General features: G+C 40.0%; 1 long non-coding RNA gene across 5 annotated transcripts; it reads right to left on the bottom strand.

The window, feature by feature from the left end:
* Positions 1-3,207: 3,207 nt before the first annotated feature.
* On the bottom strand, positions 3,208-9,869 carry LOC120966083 (uncharacterized). Of its 5 annotated transcripts, XR_005759092.3 has the most exons (10): positions 9,583-9,869; positions 9,223-9,510; positions 8,984-9,102; positions 8,161-8,232; positions 7,974-8,075; positions 6,780-6,842; positions 5,999-6,121; positions 5,392-5,549; positions 4,793-4,995; positions 4,021-4,653 (listed from the first exon to the last, which is right to left on the bottom strand). It is a non-coding gene; the product is annotated as an uncharacterized lncRNA (long non-coding RNA). The 5 variants fall into 5 exon arrangements; XR_006664943.2 differs by adding an exon at positions 3,208-4,014 and having other exon boundaries at positions 4,532-4,653; positions 7,974-9,102; XR_006664941.2 differs by having other exon boundaries at positions 8,161-9,102.
* Positions 9,870-15,601: the final 5,732 nt, after the last annotated feature.

Here is a 15,601-nt window from a genome sequence, read left to right as displayed (position 1 = left end):
ATGATACTTATGGTGAAACTACTTCTGTGCTTGATACTACTATGCCACTTGGTGAATTTCTTGATGAACAACTTGCTAGGGCTAGAGAGAATGAAATTATTGAAACTGATAATATTGATGAAAGTGATGATTAAGACTCTTCCAATAAATATGAATTACCTGTTGTGCCTGAGGGCTATGTTATGGATGAAGAAACTGCTAGAGACTTTCTTGCTTGCAATGGTAGAAGTGATCTTAAGAAATTATTAGCTAAGCTGAAACAAAAAACTCTGAATGCTAGAATGAAATATGATCCTGCTTATGCTACTTCACCTATCTTTGTTACTGATAAGGATTATGAATTCTCTGTTGATCCCGATATAATTACTTTGGTTGAGTCTGATCCTTTTTATGGCTATGAATCTGAAACTGTTTTGGCACATCTTACTAAATTAAATAATATAGCCACCCTGTTCACTAATGATGAGAGAACTCGCTACTTTTATATCCTTAAAATATTTCCGTTCTCATTAAAGGGTGATGCTAAGATATGGTTCAATTCTCTTGATCCTGGTTGTGTGCGTAGTCCCCACGATATGATTTATTACTTCTCTGCTAAATATTTCCCTCCTCATAAGAAACAAGCTGCTTTAAGGGAAATATATAATTTTGTGCAAATTGAAGAAGAGAGTCTCCCACAAGCTTGGGGGAGGCTTCTCCAATTACTTAATGCTTTGCTTGATCATCCTCTTAAGAAAAATGAAATAGTTCATATATTTTATAATGGACTAATCGATGCTTCTAGAGACCACCTGGATAGTTGTGCTGGTTCTGTTTTCAGGGAAAGAACACCAGATGAAGCTGGAATTCTATTGAATAATATGTTGACAAATGAAAATAATTGGACACTTCCTGAACCAACTCCTAAGCCAACTCCAAAGAAAAGGGGTGTTCTATTTCTCAGTCCTGAAGATGTGCAAGAGGCAAAGAAATCTATGAAAGAAAAGGGTATTAAAGCTGAAGATGTTAAGAATTTACCTCCCATTGAAGAAATACATGGTCTTAATTTACGGCCTGTTGAAGAAATATATGATCTTAATCCATTACCTATTGAAGAAGTGCACAGTCTTGATAACCCGACACAGGTAGTAAAGGTGAATTCTCTCTATAGATATGATAAAGCTGAAATCCCTCCTCCTAAATTTGCTAGCCAATGCTTGGATGAGTTTGATAATTTTATGGTTAAGCAAGAAGATTTTAATGCTTATTTTGGTAGACAATTAAAACAAAATGCTTATATGATTGAACACTTGGGTGATTATATGTCTAGAGTTAAAGGTGAACTTAAACTCATTAGTAAACATGCCTCTATGGTTATCACTCAAGTAGAACAAGTACTTAAAGCTCAGAATGATTTGCTCAATGAGTTAAATAGTAAGAATAATGATTCTGCTGTTAGAGTGGCTACTAGAACTGGTAAAATGACTCAGGAACCTTTGTATCCTGAAGGCCATCCTAAGAGAATTGAGCAAGATTCTCATAGAAATAATGTAGATGCACCTAGTCCTTCTAAAAAGAAGAAAAAGAAAAATGATAGGACTTTGCATGCTTCTAGTGAACCTGTTGTAGACACACCTGAGAATCCAAATGATATTTCTATTTCTGATGCTGAAACACAATCTGGTAATGAACATGAACCTAGTGATAATATTAATGATGATGTTCATGTTGATGCTCAAGCTAGTAATGATAATGATATAGAAATTGAACCTGCTGTTGATCTTGATAACCCATAATCAAAGAATCAACGTTATGATAAGAGAGACTTTGTTGCTAGGAAGCACGGTAAAGAAAGGGAACCATGGGTTCAGAAACCCATGCCTTTTCCTCCAAAACCATCCAAGAAAAAGGATGACGAGGATTTTGAGCGCTTTGCTGAAATGATTAGACCTATCTTTTTGCGTATGCGTTTGACTGATATGCTCAAAATGAATCCTTATGCTAAGTATATGAAAGAAATTGTTACAAATAAAAGAAAGATACCGGTAGCTGAAATTTCCACCATGCTTGCTAATTACACTTTCAAGGGTGGAATACCTAAGAAACTAGGAGATCCAGGAGTACCAACTATACCATGCTCCATTAAAAGAAACTATGTTAAAACAGCTTTATGTGATCTTGGAGCCGGTGTTAGTGTTATGCCTCTCTCTTTATATCGTAGACTTGATTTGAATAAGTTGACACCTACTGAAATATCTTTGCAAATGGCTGATAAATCAACTGCTATACCTGTCGGTATTTGTGAGGATGTGCATGTTGTTGCAAATGTTACTATTTTAACAGACTTTGTTATTCTTGATATTCCCGAGGACGATAGTATGTCTATTATTCTTGGAAGACCGTTTTTGAATACTGCAAGGGCTATTATTGATTGCAACAAAGGCAATGTCACTTTTCATGTTAATGGTAATGAGCATACGGTACACTTTCTGAGGAAACAACCTCAAGTTCATAGTATCAACTCTATTGGAAAAATTCCATCGATTATTTTTTGAGGTTTTGAATTTTGTGAGGGCTGATCTGGAGTCCGTTCGGGGCTCCGGAGAGGGGAATCCGTCGCCATCATCATCATCAACCATCCTCCATCACCAATTTCATGATGCTCACCGCCGTGTGTGAGTAATTCCATCGTAGGCTTGCTGGACGGTGATGGGTTGGATGAGATTTATCATGTAATCTAGTTAGTTTTGTTAGGGTTTGATCCCTAGTATCCACTATGTTCTGAGATTGATGTTGCTATGACTTTGCTATGCTTAATGCTTGTCACTAGGGCCCGAGTGCAATGATTTCAGATCTGAACCTATTATGTTTTCATGAATATATGTGAATTCTTGATCCTATCTTGCAAGTTTATAGTCACCTACTATGTGTTACTAGTAAAACGCCCATACGTTGCCACGGGCTATATCGGCAACTTACCGTTAAAGCGCTATCCTTTTCTTTCTTCCTTCCTTATCCCAACTAAAAATGCTTTTTGAATTTAAAATTATTGCCTTACAGGAGATCTTGTACGAAATGTGCTACAAAAATATCGACCAGAGATCTTTAATAAGGCCATGAGAAAGACAAGAAGACAACAACATAGTACTAAGGTGACTACCAAGAAACACATGAAAGTCAAACTATAATATTTTGGTCATACACATTATGTGTAATTTAAACATATCTATTCAAGTCCAAAAAGAATAGTGATGAACACCAATGTTGTCATAATTCTAATCACAACAAATATTTGAAATATTTGTTGGTTATACAAGAAAAAGCAAGCAAATATAACATGGTTCTTTATAAAACTTAGAACTATTGCTTCCAAAGATGGCACACTTGGTATGAGAGTCAATCTGAAGCTGCCTTCGAGTAAACTACGATGACAAGGGGCTTTCAACCAAGAACCAGAATTTGGTTGACTACCCACAAAAGTCAGAACTGTTCTTTGCAACTTTATAGAAAGCTAAATTTAATCCAAAAATAATTATGAAGAGAGGTTAGTAAGTACTCCCTCTGTTCCAAAATAGATGACCCAACTTTATACTAACTTTAGTAACAAGTTGGGTCATCTACTTTGGAACGGACGGAGTAAAACTAACTCATGACTATTTGATTGAAGGGAGAAAATGATTGTTTTTTATTCCAAAGATAAATATCCAAGTATAATAAGCAGTAGCACTGTGCAAGCATCGATAGCAATACAAATAGTAGTAGCCTCTCAATCCCTCACTATCCCTCTACAATAGTGCAAAGTAGTAAGATATAAACTAACTGCTTGCCTTCTAATATGAGAAGTCGAACCGATGGCGAAACACACATATCCTAATCTACAATAAAAACATCTACTTTGAATCTTATTTCTCTTTAGCAAGTATTTTTTACTAAGCCAATTATAGCATATCACTTAGTACGAACTTCAGATAGGCATTCCATAAAGGAAGCACTTCATCAGGATCTTTCCAGTCACGTCACATCGTAGAACACTCCCTGCAGAAATGTAAGAAATATACACAATGAACATCAAATAGTTGAACAGGAAGACACCAGAAACCTCAGAACAGACAGGTAAAATTTGATGGTACACAAATTCCCTTTAGAAGACATAAGAAGGTTTACACTCTCAACAACGTCCAAGAAAACCTAACATGCGAGAACTTATTAGTTATTAATGTTACTTCACTTTCTAAATGAAAGTAAAAATGAGATGCCATTTAAGGAGAACAAAAAAATGAAAACAGAGGAAAGAATGTTGGTACATGTACAATATGTACTAGAACTCAAATGCGTTTTAAAATGTATGCAGGGTAATGGCATTGCTCTGATAGAAACATAGGACCATTATAAAAGTTGGTGCTATGCTTTTTCTTGGATACATCTGAAGCCTCCCTACAATTTAATTCAAATACCTCATTCTTCTTCTACACAGAGGCACCATTGCATTTAAAGGTTAACATGTGATGCGGGCAAATGATTTAGTTAACGATAACACAGAGCTGATCACTACCTTGTTTATATACTTGCAATTAGTTGTAGCCATTTCGACAACTGAAGTCTTGTGCTCCCCAAATGAAGGAAGTGCAACACTTCCAGCAATCTCTGAATGTTTGAACACCAAAAAATCAGCTCCTGCAATCGAAATTCTGAAGCTTTAATAATTGATTGCCACCTTATTCCACACATTGATCCATGGATACTAAAAGTGAGATCTAATTTAACACATTGGTCGATGAATACTAAAAAAGGGGATCTGATTTAACTTTCATACACTTAGCTGTGCTCAGGATGAGGTCAGTTGAGCAGGAGAATGCGAGCATGGAGGGTGTGTCAGGATCATTGAATTTGCAAAGGAAGTAGTCAATAAACGAGCAAGCAGTAACAACTTGCATCCTCCATTTCAAGGTGCTGAGCACCAAAAGCTCCATCATTTTTATTGTCCTTGCCTCAAACGCAGACTTTGCCACCAATCACCTATCAAGAAAAACAGTCGATTAATTGAGATGACAAATCACATGTTCATAAAGTCTGGGTGTGTGACAGCTAGTGCATGACTGAAAATCTTGAGCCATTCTGTGGAAACTTGGCCATCCAGATTTAGTTGAGATGACAAGAACATGCATGCACTCACAAAACTGGTATTAGTATTGAAAGGGTCACCTTACCAGAAGATGGACAATATAAGCTTACCAAAATCTACACGTCGATAACCATGTACCGGAGAGACAAATTGCTTGCGATATTACAAGCTCATGTGTGTTTCGATCGTTTGGATGGCGACTTAGATCCTTTTAGTGCAGGAGTTGGAAAAAATTCAGCTAGCTAATATCACATCCTCTTAATGTTGTTCTACAAAAGTACAACACTTACATTTTGGTCGAGGCGGTGAGATCCGAAGAGGGGTGGTCACGGCGCACGGGGCGAGGGCACCCTCGAGTCGCCCTCAGGTGGGCGACGCGAGGGGAGGGGGAGTGATCCTTCTACTGCTTGAAAAATGAATGACCTGAGGCACTTGTTCTTGGTGTAACCTGCAACCAAAACATCCATTCATGCCCATCTTCTCTGAAGTTTGAGGCAGCGATTGCTCTACTACAGCGACTGCAACAGTAGAAGGTTTGAGCTACTTTTCTTGTCTAAAACCAAAAAGGAATAAGAAATATAATATTTGATCATGGCTGTTGCAATTCCTCTAACAAACTTCCGTGAAGTCCTGCTAGATGGTATAAAATGCAAACTTATTATATTATCACTGTCAACCACTAATGCGAATTCTCGACCTTGTTTACCTCAAAGAATTCTTTTCCACATGAAGTTATTTATAAAGAAGGGAATAACTTACACAGTTCTAAAGTTAAAACTTAAAACTACACAATAAGTAATAGCTCAAACTCTTGCACACCTTCAGCCAAATAACTATAGAGATGCAGAGTGGAAGCATGTAGCACTGCTCATACAAACAACTCAATTATAAATGCACCTGGGTCTGGAACTCTTGCTCAATTAATCTACCAACTTCAGCTTCCTCCTCATCTGCTATTTTCCATATTATAATCTCTTCTCTAGCAGCTGTGTCACGTCCATTATCCGACCCTCGATCAACCTGAAGAATGCATCAAACATAGTTATGTGCTGCCTCGTTGAATCCAACCTTCTTGAGGGAAGTAGTATACTTGAAACATCATAATAGAGATGAGAAAATTACACTTTCATAAACGAAATTGTACACTTTCAAAAACAAATAAGCAACAAATCTATTTCTAGATTATACACGGAGTTGTTGCTAGAGGAAATTGTAAAAAGAAAACAGCCTCATCAGGCCCATATGTTTTCAACCTTCAGAGGTGAGCAGTTGATGAGAGCATATCTCTCTTTGATTTACAAAATTCTTCTTTTTATAACTGTTGCATCTATCGAATAGTCCAAATGAAGAAAAGCATAATTTCTCTCCAACGGTTATACACTAACTATGGGGCGCGAGTAGGTCGGAGGTTGTCCATCAGATTGTCCTCAACGCAAGTAAAAGCAACAGGCTTTCAGCCATGTTGTTACTTGTGCAGAGCTGATTTTTTAAATTAAAACACCTAAAGAACAAATAACAGAATACTCAGTGGATGGCCCATGATTTAAAAAAAAAAGCAAATCTAACTAAGTTTCATGCATATGAGAAATACGTGCTACAGAATTGTTTAAGAAGGTTGAGATAGCCAACTTTTTCAGGTGAAAATCAATTCCAAGGTTCCCAATTAACAAAATTATACCATTCAATTTTTCCAGGATCTCAGCAAAATAGTTCAAGCCATGGCAGTCATGATGCTCTCTCTCTGCATTCAGAATAGAAAAATAGACAGTCAGGCAAGTAGCATTATTCAAAATAGAAGCACATAGAAAACAAATAAACAAAACACAAATATTGATGTACAGAATCGATACAAAAACATAGTGTGGTGACATTGAGATGTTACATTTACAATTCTACACATACATAATGCCCGTGCATTGTGTGAAACAGTGACATAGCAGACCATCACCACAAGCCCAATCATAGAAATTTCCATGGACAGGGTAGAACCTAGCATGGCAAGATGGCCATGGTGTGGACACAAAGAGCACAAGAGAAAGCTCAGGAGAGGAAGGTGGTGGCTTTCCTACACCCGCAGAGTTGGAGAAGAAGTTGCGACGTCGCACAACGGAGAATCGAGAGGAGAACGACCGTGCGTTGTTGCGGGCTACCATAATTTTTAAACTACTTGTTACTTCTAAAAACAATAATTTTCTGCCAAGTGGCAACAATTGGAAAAACGCGGTACCTTGAAGTTCTTAGCAACATTATTTACTACAACAATCAGACTTTAATTGTATGAGTTAAACTGATTGCTAAATAACAAAAATTGGCTAATCGAATGATTAACAAACTTCCACCCTTCAATATTTTGTGTGCAGCTTAGCATAAAGAATGCTATTATCATTAGTGGTGGCCACAAAACACCAGTACTTTGTAGTAAGGCACCAACAATAGATCCACTATAAATAAGAAAGGATATTCTATGTATAAGTCTATAAACATCTCTAGGTGCAGGGTATCAACCACCGAAAAACTCTTAGCACATGTCAAACTTATAGTCAAAGACGAGAGCTTCATCTGCAATGTTGTTAGCCACATGTAGTTTAACTCGGGGATTTGTAACTGAAATTGGCTCGGACAAAGACACAAACAACTTCTGTGCACAAAAATAACAAAGAACACCCAGGGAATTCTATAACTATTAACAATAAGTATCACATGTGCGGCGAGCTGATATCCCGGAATTGTGCAAACTCAAGACCATCCGTACGAAATAGAAGTAATCTAGAGAGACATGGACTAAACCTAGGAGCGCATAGCAATAGCGAAGGAATTAGTAAAAAGACACTAATTAATAAAATACAAATAGAGGAGAGAAGCAACACATGACCTTGTGTTGGAGGCTCTCCCTAACCAGGAAAGCATGGACTCGGCCAAGTCCGCCTCGCTCGCCATGAACTCTGTCGTCTCCTCCGAGTCAGGGTCTTCCAGCCTGCACCGGCCAAAACACCGCAAAGCTACTTAGATGACCAAACCTCAAAGAAAGCAACAGTTGGGGCTGAGATGGGAAGAAATACCGTCTTTTGTGAATTTTATGGAGTCATCTTATAAATGTCACACATAGAGCTGAGATGGGCTGACTCGAAAAACTGAATTCAACCGAAACATAATCAAGACTGGAACCTCTGTATGAATGGCAGTGGATCATCCTATACAACTGTAGTACCTAAATCGTAGCTGATCTAAACTAAAGAAAAATCAATATTCGAACGAAACTGAGTGTAAATCAAAATTGAAGCCTTTGTATGCATATGAATGGATCATCCTATAATGCTGCATTACCCGGCTCATGCGTAGAACTGCTGAGGCCTTTTCAAGTATGTTTTTTTCGTTCCATAGTTTGCAATGTATCCTAGTACTTGTTTTTTTTCTAATTCCTAGTCTACATGGCACCATTGTCAGAATAAATAGATGACATGAGATTGGATTTGTTTATTAGTGCCGGTGCAGCACTTTCAAATAGAAAGTAAATTTATCCCAAATGAATATTCTACTATATTGAAAGTATATATGAAGAGCATATTGTCATTTAACTTCAATACAAACAATGGAAGAATTCCATGGATCACAGTATCTATTTATATGTAAGACTCAACAAATCAAACAATTAAGGAATCATCTTTTATTCAGGATGCCGTTAATTCCTCGACATATTGCTAGGCCATGTTCTAATGAACCAAGAACAGACTATGATGCCCATCTTCTTTCGTAAATTATACAGATGCATAATATGTTAGTTCTTCAGAGTAAAACAGAATAAAAGCAACACGGCGGTGGGCATACACATGAAAACAATCATAGCTTCCCAATAGATTGGAATTTATCAAGATTAAGGAACACCTGATTCAATAGACCACTGAAGCTATTCTTTACTCGCATCATTTTTCTTCTCAAGTGTTGATCGGAACTGTAGCAACCCTAAAGTATGCCCTGTAGGAGTAGTATCAAAAACTACAACCCTAATATGCAATAAGAGAACAGAAGTCAGACTCTAATGGTTACTGGAACTGAGGTGTGAGCTGAAATAAATACATATCACAATTAACCAAAAAAATATGAGAAAGTACAGGAATTTGTACCAGCTGGAGTACAGAAGAAGACGTAAGGAAACACATGCTTGACACTGCCAATCTCCCATACCTTCCTCGTTCGGAACATTTATTTAGAGATCTGGACTGAAACAAGCACGCATGAATCAATCTCCTCATTGTGTGGACTCGAACCTGCATGACAGCGTCGAAGAAATTGGTTGTGGAGTTCAATTGTCCACTGGAGGAGGGACTTGGGGTTGATGGTGAGGACGACGCGCACGAGGTCGGACAGCCAGAGTCGCCGGTACGCGACTCACATCCAGGGCGAAAACGGATCTGCTGAAACCTTCGCGAACCAGTCAACAGGCGAACTCGATGGGGAAGAAAACATGACGATCTTAGACGTACTCGCGGGCTACCGACTACTTTGCGTCAGAGTCCTTGGTTTCCTTGGGGCCTAGGCCATGGGCCTGCAGCATACATCGGAGGGGGGGCTGGACATCGGGGGCACGAGGCAGCCACCCCTGCTGCGGGCCTGCTCTCGTTCACCGCGTCACCAGAGGAGGAGGCACCGGCGGTGGCGGTGTGAGATCTGGGGATCTCAAGGGGATCGAGAGACGATGGCGGCGCAACGATCTCGAGGGAATCGAGAGATGACGGCGTCGCAGCTTACTCGAGGGGATCGAGAGCCAAGGGCGGCGGCGACGGGAGGGGATCGAGAGTGGAGGGCAGGAGAGTCGCGCGTGCGATTGGTTTACGGTTTTTTCGCAGGTTAATTTTCATAGGTTTTTTTTTGTGGGTTAATTTTCGTAGGTTTTTTTCTTTCGCTTGTAGATGGATGCAACGGGAGGTGCGGCCCTCGACTGCGTGGGGGCATCACGACGTGGTGTTTTTGGTTTGACGCGGCTAACAGTGAGGTGGGATGAGGTACGAAAAAAAACCGTGATAGGTGGGACGAAAAAAAACCCGGAACGGAGACTACCAACTGAGACATTAGGAGTAGAGATGATCCGGCAACCCCGAAGTGACAATAATCGGGACCACTCCCGGTGATGACCATAGTTTGAGGAGTTCATGTATTCACTATGTGTTAATGCTTTGGTCCGGTACTCTATTAAAAGGAGGCCTTAATATCCCTTAGTTTCCGCTAGGACCCCGCTGCCACGGGAGGGTGGGACAGAAGATGTCATGCAAGTTCTTTTTCATAAGCACGTATGACTATATTCGGGATACATGCCTACATTACATTGATGAATCGGAGCTAGTTCTGTGTCACCCTATGTTATGACTGTTACAAGATGAATGATAACCCACAAGTATAGGGGATCGCAACAGTTTTCGTGGGTAGAGTATTTAACCCAAATTTATTGATTCGACACAACGGGAGCCAAAGAATATTCTCAAGTATTAGCAGTTGAGTTGTCAATTCAACCACACCTGGATAACTTAGTATCTGCAGCAAAGTGTTTAGTAGCAAAGTAATATGATAGTAGTGGTAACGGTAACAAAAGTAATATTTTTGGGTTTTGTAGTGATTGTAACAGTAGCAACGAAAAAGTAAATAAGCGAAGAACAATATATGGAAACCTCGTAGGCATTGGATCGGTGATGGAGAATTATGCCGGATGCGGTTCATCATGTAGCAGTCATAACATAGGGTGACACAGAACTAGCTCCAATTCATCAATGTACTGTAGGCATGTATCCCGAATATAGTCATACGTGCTTATGAAAAAGAACTTGCATGACATCTTCTGTCCCACCCTCCCGTGGCAGCGGGGTCCTAGCGGAAACTAAGGGATATTAAGGCCTCCTTTTAATAGAGTACCGGACCAAAGCATTAACACATAGTGAATACATGAACTCCTCAAACTATGGTCATCACCGGGAGTGGTCCCGATTATTGTCACTTCGGGGTTGCCGGATCATAACACATAGTAGGTGACTATAGACTTGCAAGATAGGATCAAGAACACACATATATTCATGAAGACATAATAGGTTCAGATCTGAAATCATGGCACTCGGGCCCTAGTGACAAGCATTAAGCATAGCAAAGTCATAGCAACATCAATCTCAGAACATAGTGGATAATAGGGATCAAACCCTAACAAAACTAACTCGATTACATGATAGATCTCATCCAATCCATCACCATCCAGCAAGCCTATGATGGAATTACTCACGCACGGCGGTGAGCATCATGAAATTGGTGATGGAGGATGGTTGATGATGACGATGGCGAGAAATCCCCCTCTCCGGAGCCCCGAACGGACTCCAGATCAGCCCTCCCGAGAGGCTTTAGGGCTTGGCGGCGGCTCCGTATCGTAAAACGCGATGAATCCTTCTCTCTGATTTTTTTTCCCCGAAAGTGAATATATGGAGTTGGAGTTGAGGTCGGTGGAGCGTCAGGGGGCCCACGAGGTAGGAGGGCGCGCCCCCACCCTCGTGGGCAGGGTGTGGTCCCCCTGACGTGGATTTTTCTTCCAGTATTTTTCTTATTTTATAAATAGATGTTCCGTGGAGTTTCAGGTCATTCCGAGAACTTTTGTTTCTGCACTTAAATAACACCATGGAAAGTCTGCTGAATAAAACGTCAGTCCGGGTTAGTTCCATTCAAATCATGCAAGTTAGAGTCCAAAACAAGGGCAAAAGTGTTTGGAAAAGTAGATACGGTGGAGACGTATCAACTCCCCCAAGCTTAAACCTTTGCTTGTCCTCAAGCAATTCAGTTGACAAACTGAAAGTGATAAAGATAAACTTTTACAAACTTTGTTTGCTCTTGTTGTTGTAAATATGTAAAGCCAGCATTCAAGTTTTCAGCAAAGATTATGAACTAACCACATTCACAATAACTCTTAGGTCTCATGTTTACTCATATCAATGGCATAATCAACTAGCGAGCAATAATAATAAATCTCAGATGACAACACTTTCTCAAAACAATCATGATATGATATAACAAGATGGTATCTCGCTAGCCCTTTCTGAGACCGCAAAACATAAATGCAGAGCACCTTAAAGATCAAGGACTGACTAGACATTGTAATTCATGGTAAAAGAGATCCAGTCATAGTCGTACCCAATATAAATTAATAGTAATGGATGCAAATGACAGCTGCGCTCTCCAGCTAGAGCTCTTTAATAAGAGGGTGATGACTCAACATAAAAGTAAATAGATAGGCCCTTCGCAGAGGGAAGCAGGGATTTGTAGAGGTGCCAGAGCTCGGTTTTAAAGCAGAGATAAATAATATTTTGAGCGGCATACTTTCATTGTCAACATAACAACCAAGAGATGGCGATATCTTGCATGCTACACACATTATAGGCGGTTCCCAAACAGAATGGTAAAGTTTATACTCCCCCTCCACCAACAAGCATCAATCCATGGCTTGCTCGAAACAACGAGTGCCTCCAACTAGCAACAGTCCCAGCGGGAGTTTCGTTTGCAATTATTTTGATTTAGTTTGCATAAAGCATGGGACTGGGCATCCTGGTGACCAGCCATTTTCTCGTGAGTGAGGAGCGGAGTCCACTCCTCTTTAGAATAACCCGCTTAGCATGGAAGATACGGACAGCCCTAGTTGATACATGAGCTATTCGAGCATACAAAACAGAATGTTTATTTGAAGGTTTAGAGTTTGGCACATACAAATTTACTTGGAATGGTAGGTAGATACCGCATATAGGAAGGTATAGTGGACTCATATGGAATAACTTTGGGGTTTAAGGGATTGGATGCACAAGCAGTATTCCCGCTTAGTACAAGTGAAGACTAGCAAAAGAATGGGAAGCGACCAACTAGAGAGCGACAACAGTCATGAACATGCATTAAAATTAATGAACATTGAGTACAAGCATGAGTAGGATATAATCCACCATGAACATACATATCGTGAAGGCTATGTTGATTTGTTTCAACTACATGTGTGAAAATGTGCCAAGTCGAGTCACTTAAATCATTCAAAGGAGGATACCACCCCACTATACCACATCACAACCATTTTAATAGCATGTTGGCACGCGAGGTAAACCATTATAACTCATAGCTAATCAAGCATGTCACGAGCAACTATGATCTCTAATTGTCATTGCAAACATGTTTATTCATAACAAGCTGAATCAGGAACGATGAACTAATCATATTTACAAAAACAAGAGAGGTCGAGTTCATACCAGCTTCTCTCATCTCAGTCAATCCATCATATATCGTCATAATTGCCTTTCACTTGCACGACCGAACGATGTGAATAATAATAACAATGCACGTGCATTGGACTAAGCTGGAATCTGCGAGCATTCGATAAACAGGAGAAGACAAGGCAATATGGGCTCTTGATTAAATCAACAATAATGCATATAAGAGCCACTTCAACAATTTAATTATGGTCTTCTCCTATCGACCCCCAAAGAAAAGAAAAGAAATAAAACTATTTACACGGGAAAGCTCCCAACAAGCAAAAAGAAGAACATGAAATATTTTTGGGTTTTTCCTTTTTAATTATTACTACTACAGCAAGAAAAGTAAACTAACTAAAAGCTACACTAATAAAAAAATTGGTTTTTCTTAAGGTTTATTAAACAGACAAGAAGAAAGCAGGAAAAAGAAAAATAAACTAGCATGGATATTACAATGAAAGAATATGAGCACCGACATCCAGCAATGAGTGTGTGTAAACATAAATGTAATGTCGGTGGGAAATACGTACTCCCCCAAGCTTAGGCTTTTGCCCGAAGTTGGTTTATTGCCACGGATGGCCTGGCGGATATCCAAAGTTGTAGCTGGGATCGTACTGAGATGAAGAAGACTCTGACTGCCACTGGCTCGCAGTCATCTCCGGATCCCAAAAGTAATTAGACTGTCGTGGAGGCTCAAATTGTGGTTCCGGCTCCGTGGCTGGTGTAGGGTTCCTGTAGGCGTAAATGGCCGCCCACGGAACGAGATACGGGCCTGCAGATAAATTAAACAAGGAAGGAGCAGGCAAGGTAATAGTCTCAGGGTGATGTTTATCGAAGAACAATTTGTATTTAAGCTCCCCTTCCTTATTCTTAACAATAAAGTCATGCGCTACCATACTCTTATAATCCAAATAAGCATTGGGCAACAATTTTTCTTCTTTTTCATAGTGCCTAATAGGTCTATTATAATATGCAGCAAGGCGTGAAGCGTAAATACCTCCAAAGATGGGACCCTTAGTACGGTTCAGACTTAATCGTTTAGCAATAACACCGCCCATACTAACAGTGTTATCGGAAAATAAACCATGGAACAAAATGATAATATCAGGAACACTAAGGTTTCCACAGTTTCCGCGACCAATTAAGCAACGACTAGCAAATATGGCGAAGTAGCGTAAAACAGGAAATTGTATGCTAGTGATTCTTGCATCGGACACCTTCCTGGTTTCCCCCACAGTAATGGTGTCAATAAACCCGTCCACATCTTTACGATGTGGTTCATCTAAGGTACCTTCGAAGGGTTTTTTGCAAACCTTGCAAAATTCATCTAGTGGCATCTTCTTAACAACATCATATAAATGAAACTCTACTGAAGGAGGTCATTCCTTAGGATAATAGTAGAAGCTTTGCACAAAAGTATTGGTGAGTAAGAGATACTGATGACGTTGGTCGCGGAGGAAGTCGGTGAGGCCAGCATTCTCAGCCAATGAATAGAAATCATCATAAATCCCGGCTTCTCTCAAGAAATCATCGGAAGGCCATTCACACGGCCGGACCTCCACGGTGCGAGGCAAATTATATTTGGGCCTCTCTGCTTCTTCATTCTGCTTTTCCTTCGAGCTTCGGCTCGACGAGCCCCTCAAAAACCTCTTCATTATTTTCTGAAAAATTCTGAAATTTTTAGTAACTTCAAACAAAAGTGAACCAAGCTCAAAAAAATTGATAGCAACTACTCCTACAAGTGCCTAGACACTATATCATGCATTAGAACTACTTGGAACCATATAAATTTGACATGCAAGCTCAAGAACATGGTCACCTAGGCAGCACAAATTTGCAATGAATAGAGCACTAGAAAAAAACTAATTGGACCAATGGAGGAGTCACATACCAAGGAACAATCCCCCCAAGCAGTTTTGTGAGAGGTGCTTTGAGCAAGGAGATCGAAAATCGCAGCAAAATGAGCTAGAACTCGTGCTTGAGCTGGATATTGGTGTTTGTGGGAGGAAGAAGGAGTGTGGGGGTGCAGGAATAAGTGGAGGGGGGCCACCATGGGTCCACGAGGCAGGGGGCGCGCCCAGGGGGTACGGCGCGCCCTCCACCCTCGTGGCCAGGTGCTTGCCCCTCCTGCTGTGTTCTCAGTGCCAGATATTCTCAAATATTCTAGAAAAAAATCATATTTCATTTTCAGGGCATTTGGAGAACTTTCATTTTCGGGGTATTTTTATATTGCACGGATAAATCAGAA

Source organism: Aegilops tauschii, chromosome 6 (genome assembly GCF_002575655.3).
Source record: "Aegilops tauschii subsp. strangulata cultivar AL8/78 chromosome 6, Aet v6.0, whole genome shotgun sequence".
NCBI classification, from domain to species: Eukaryota; Viridiplantae; Streptophyta; class Magnoliopsida; order Poales; family Poaceae; genus Aegilops; species Aegilops tauschii.
Note: the sequence above shows the minus strand (reverse complement) of the source record. Positions and strands in the feature narration are given on the sequence as shown.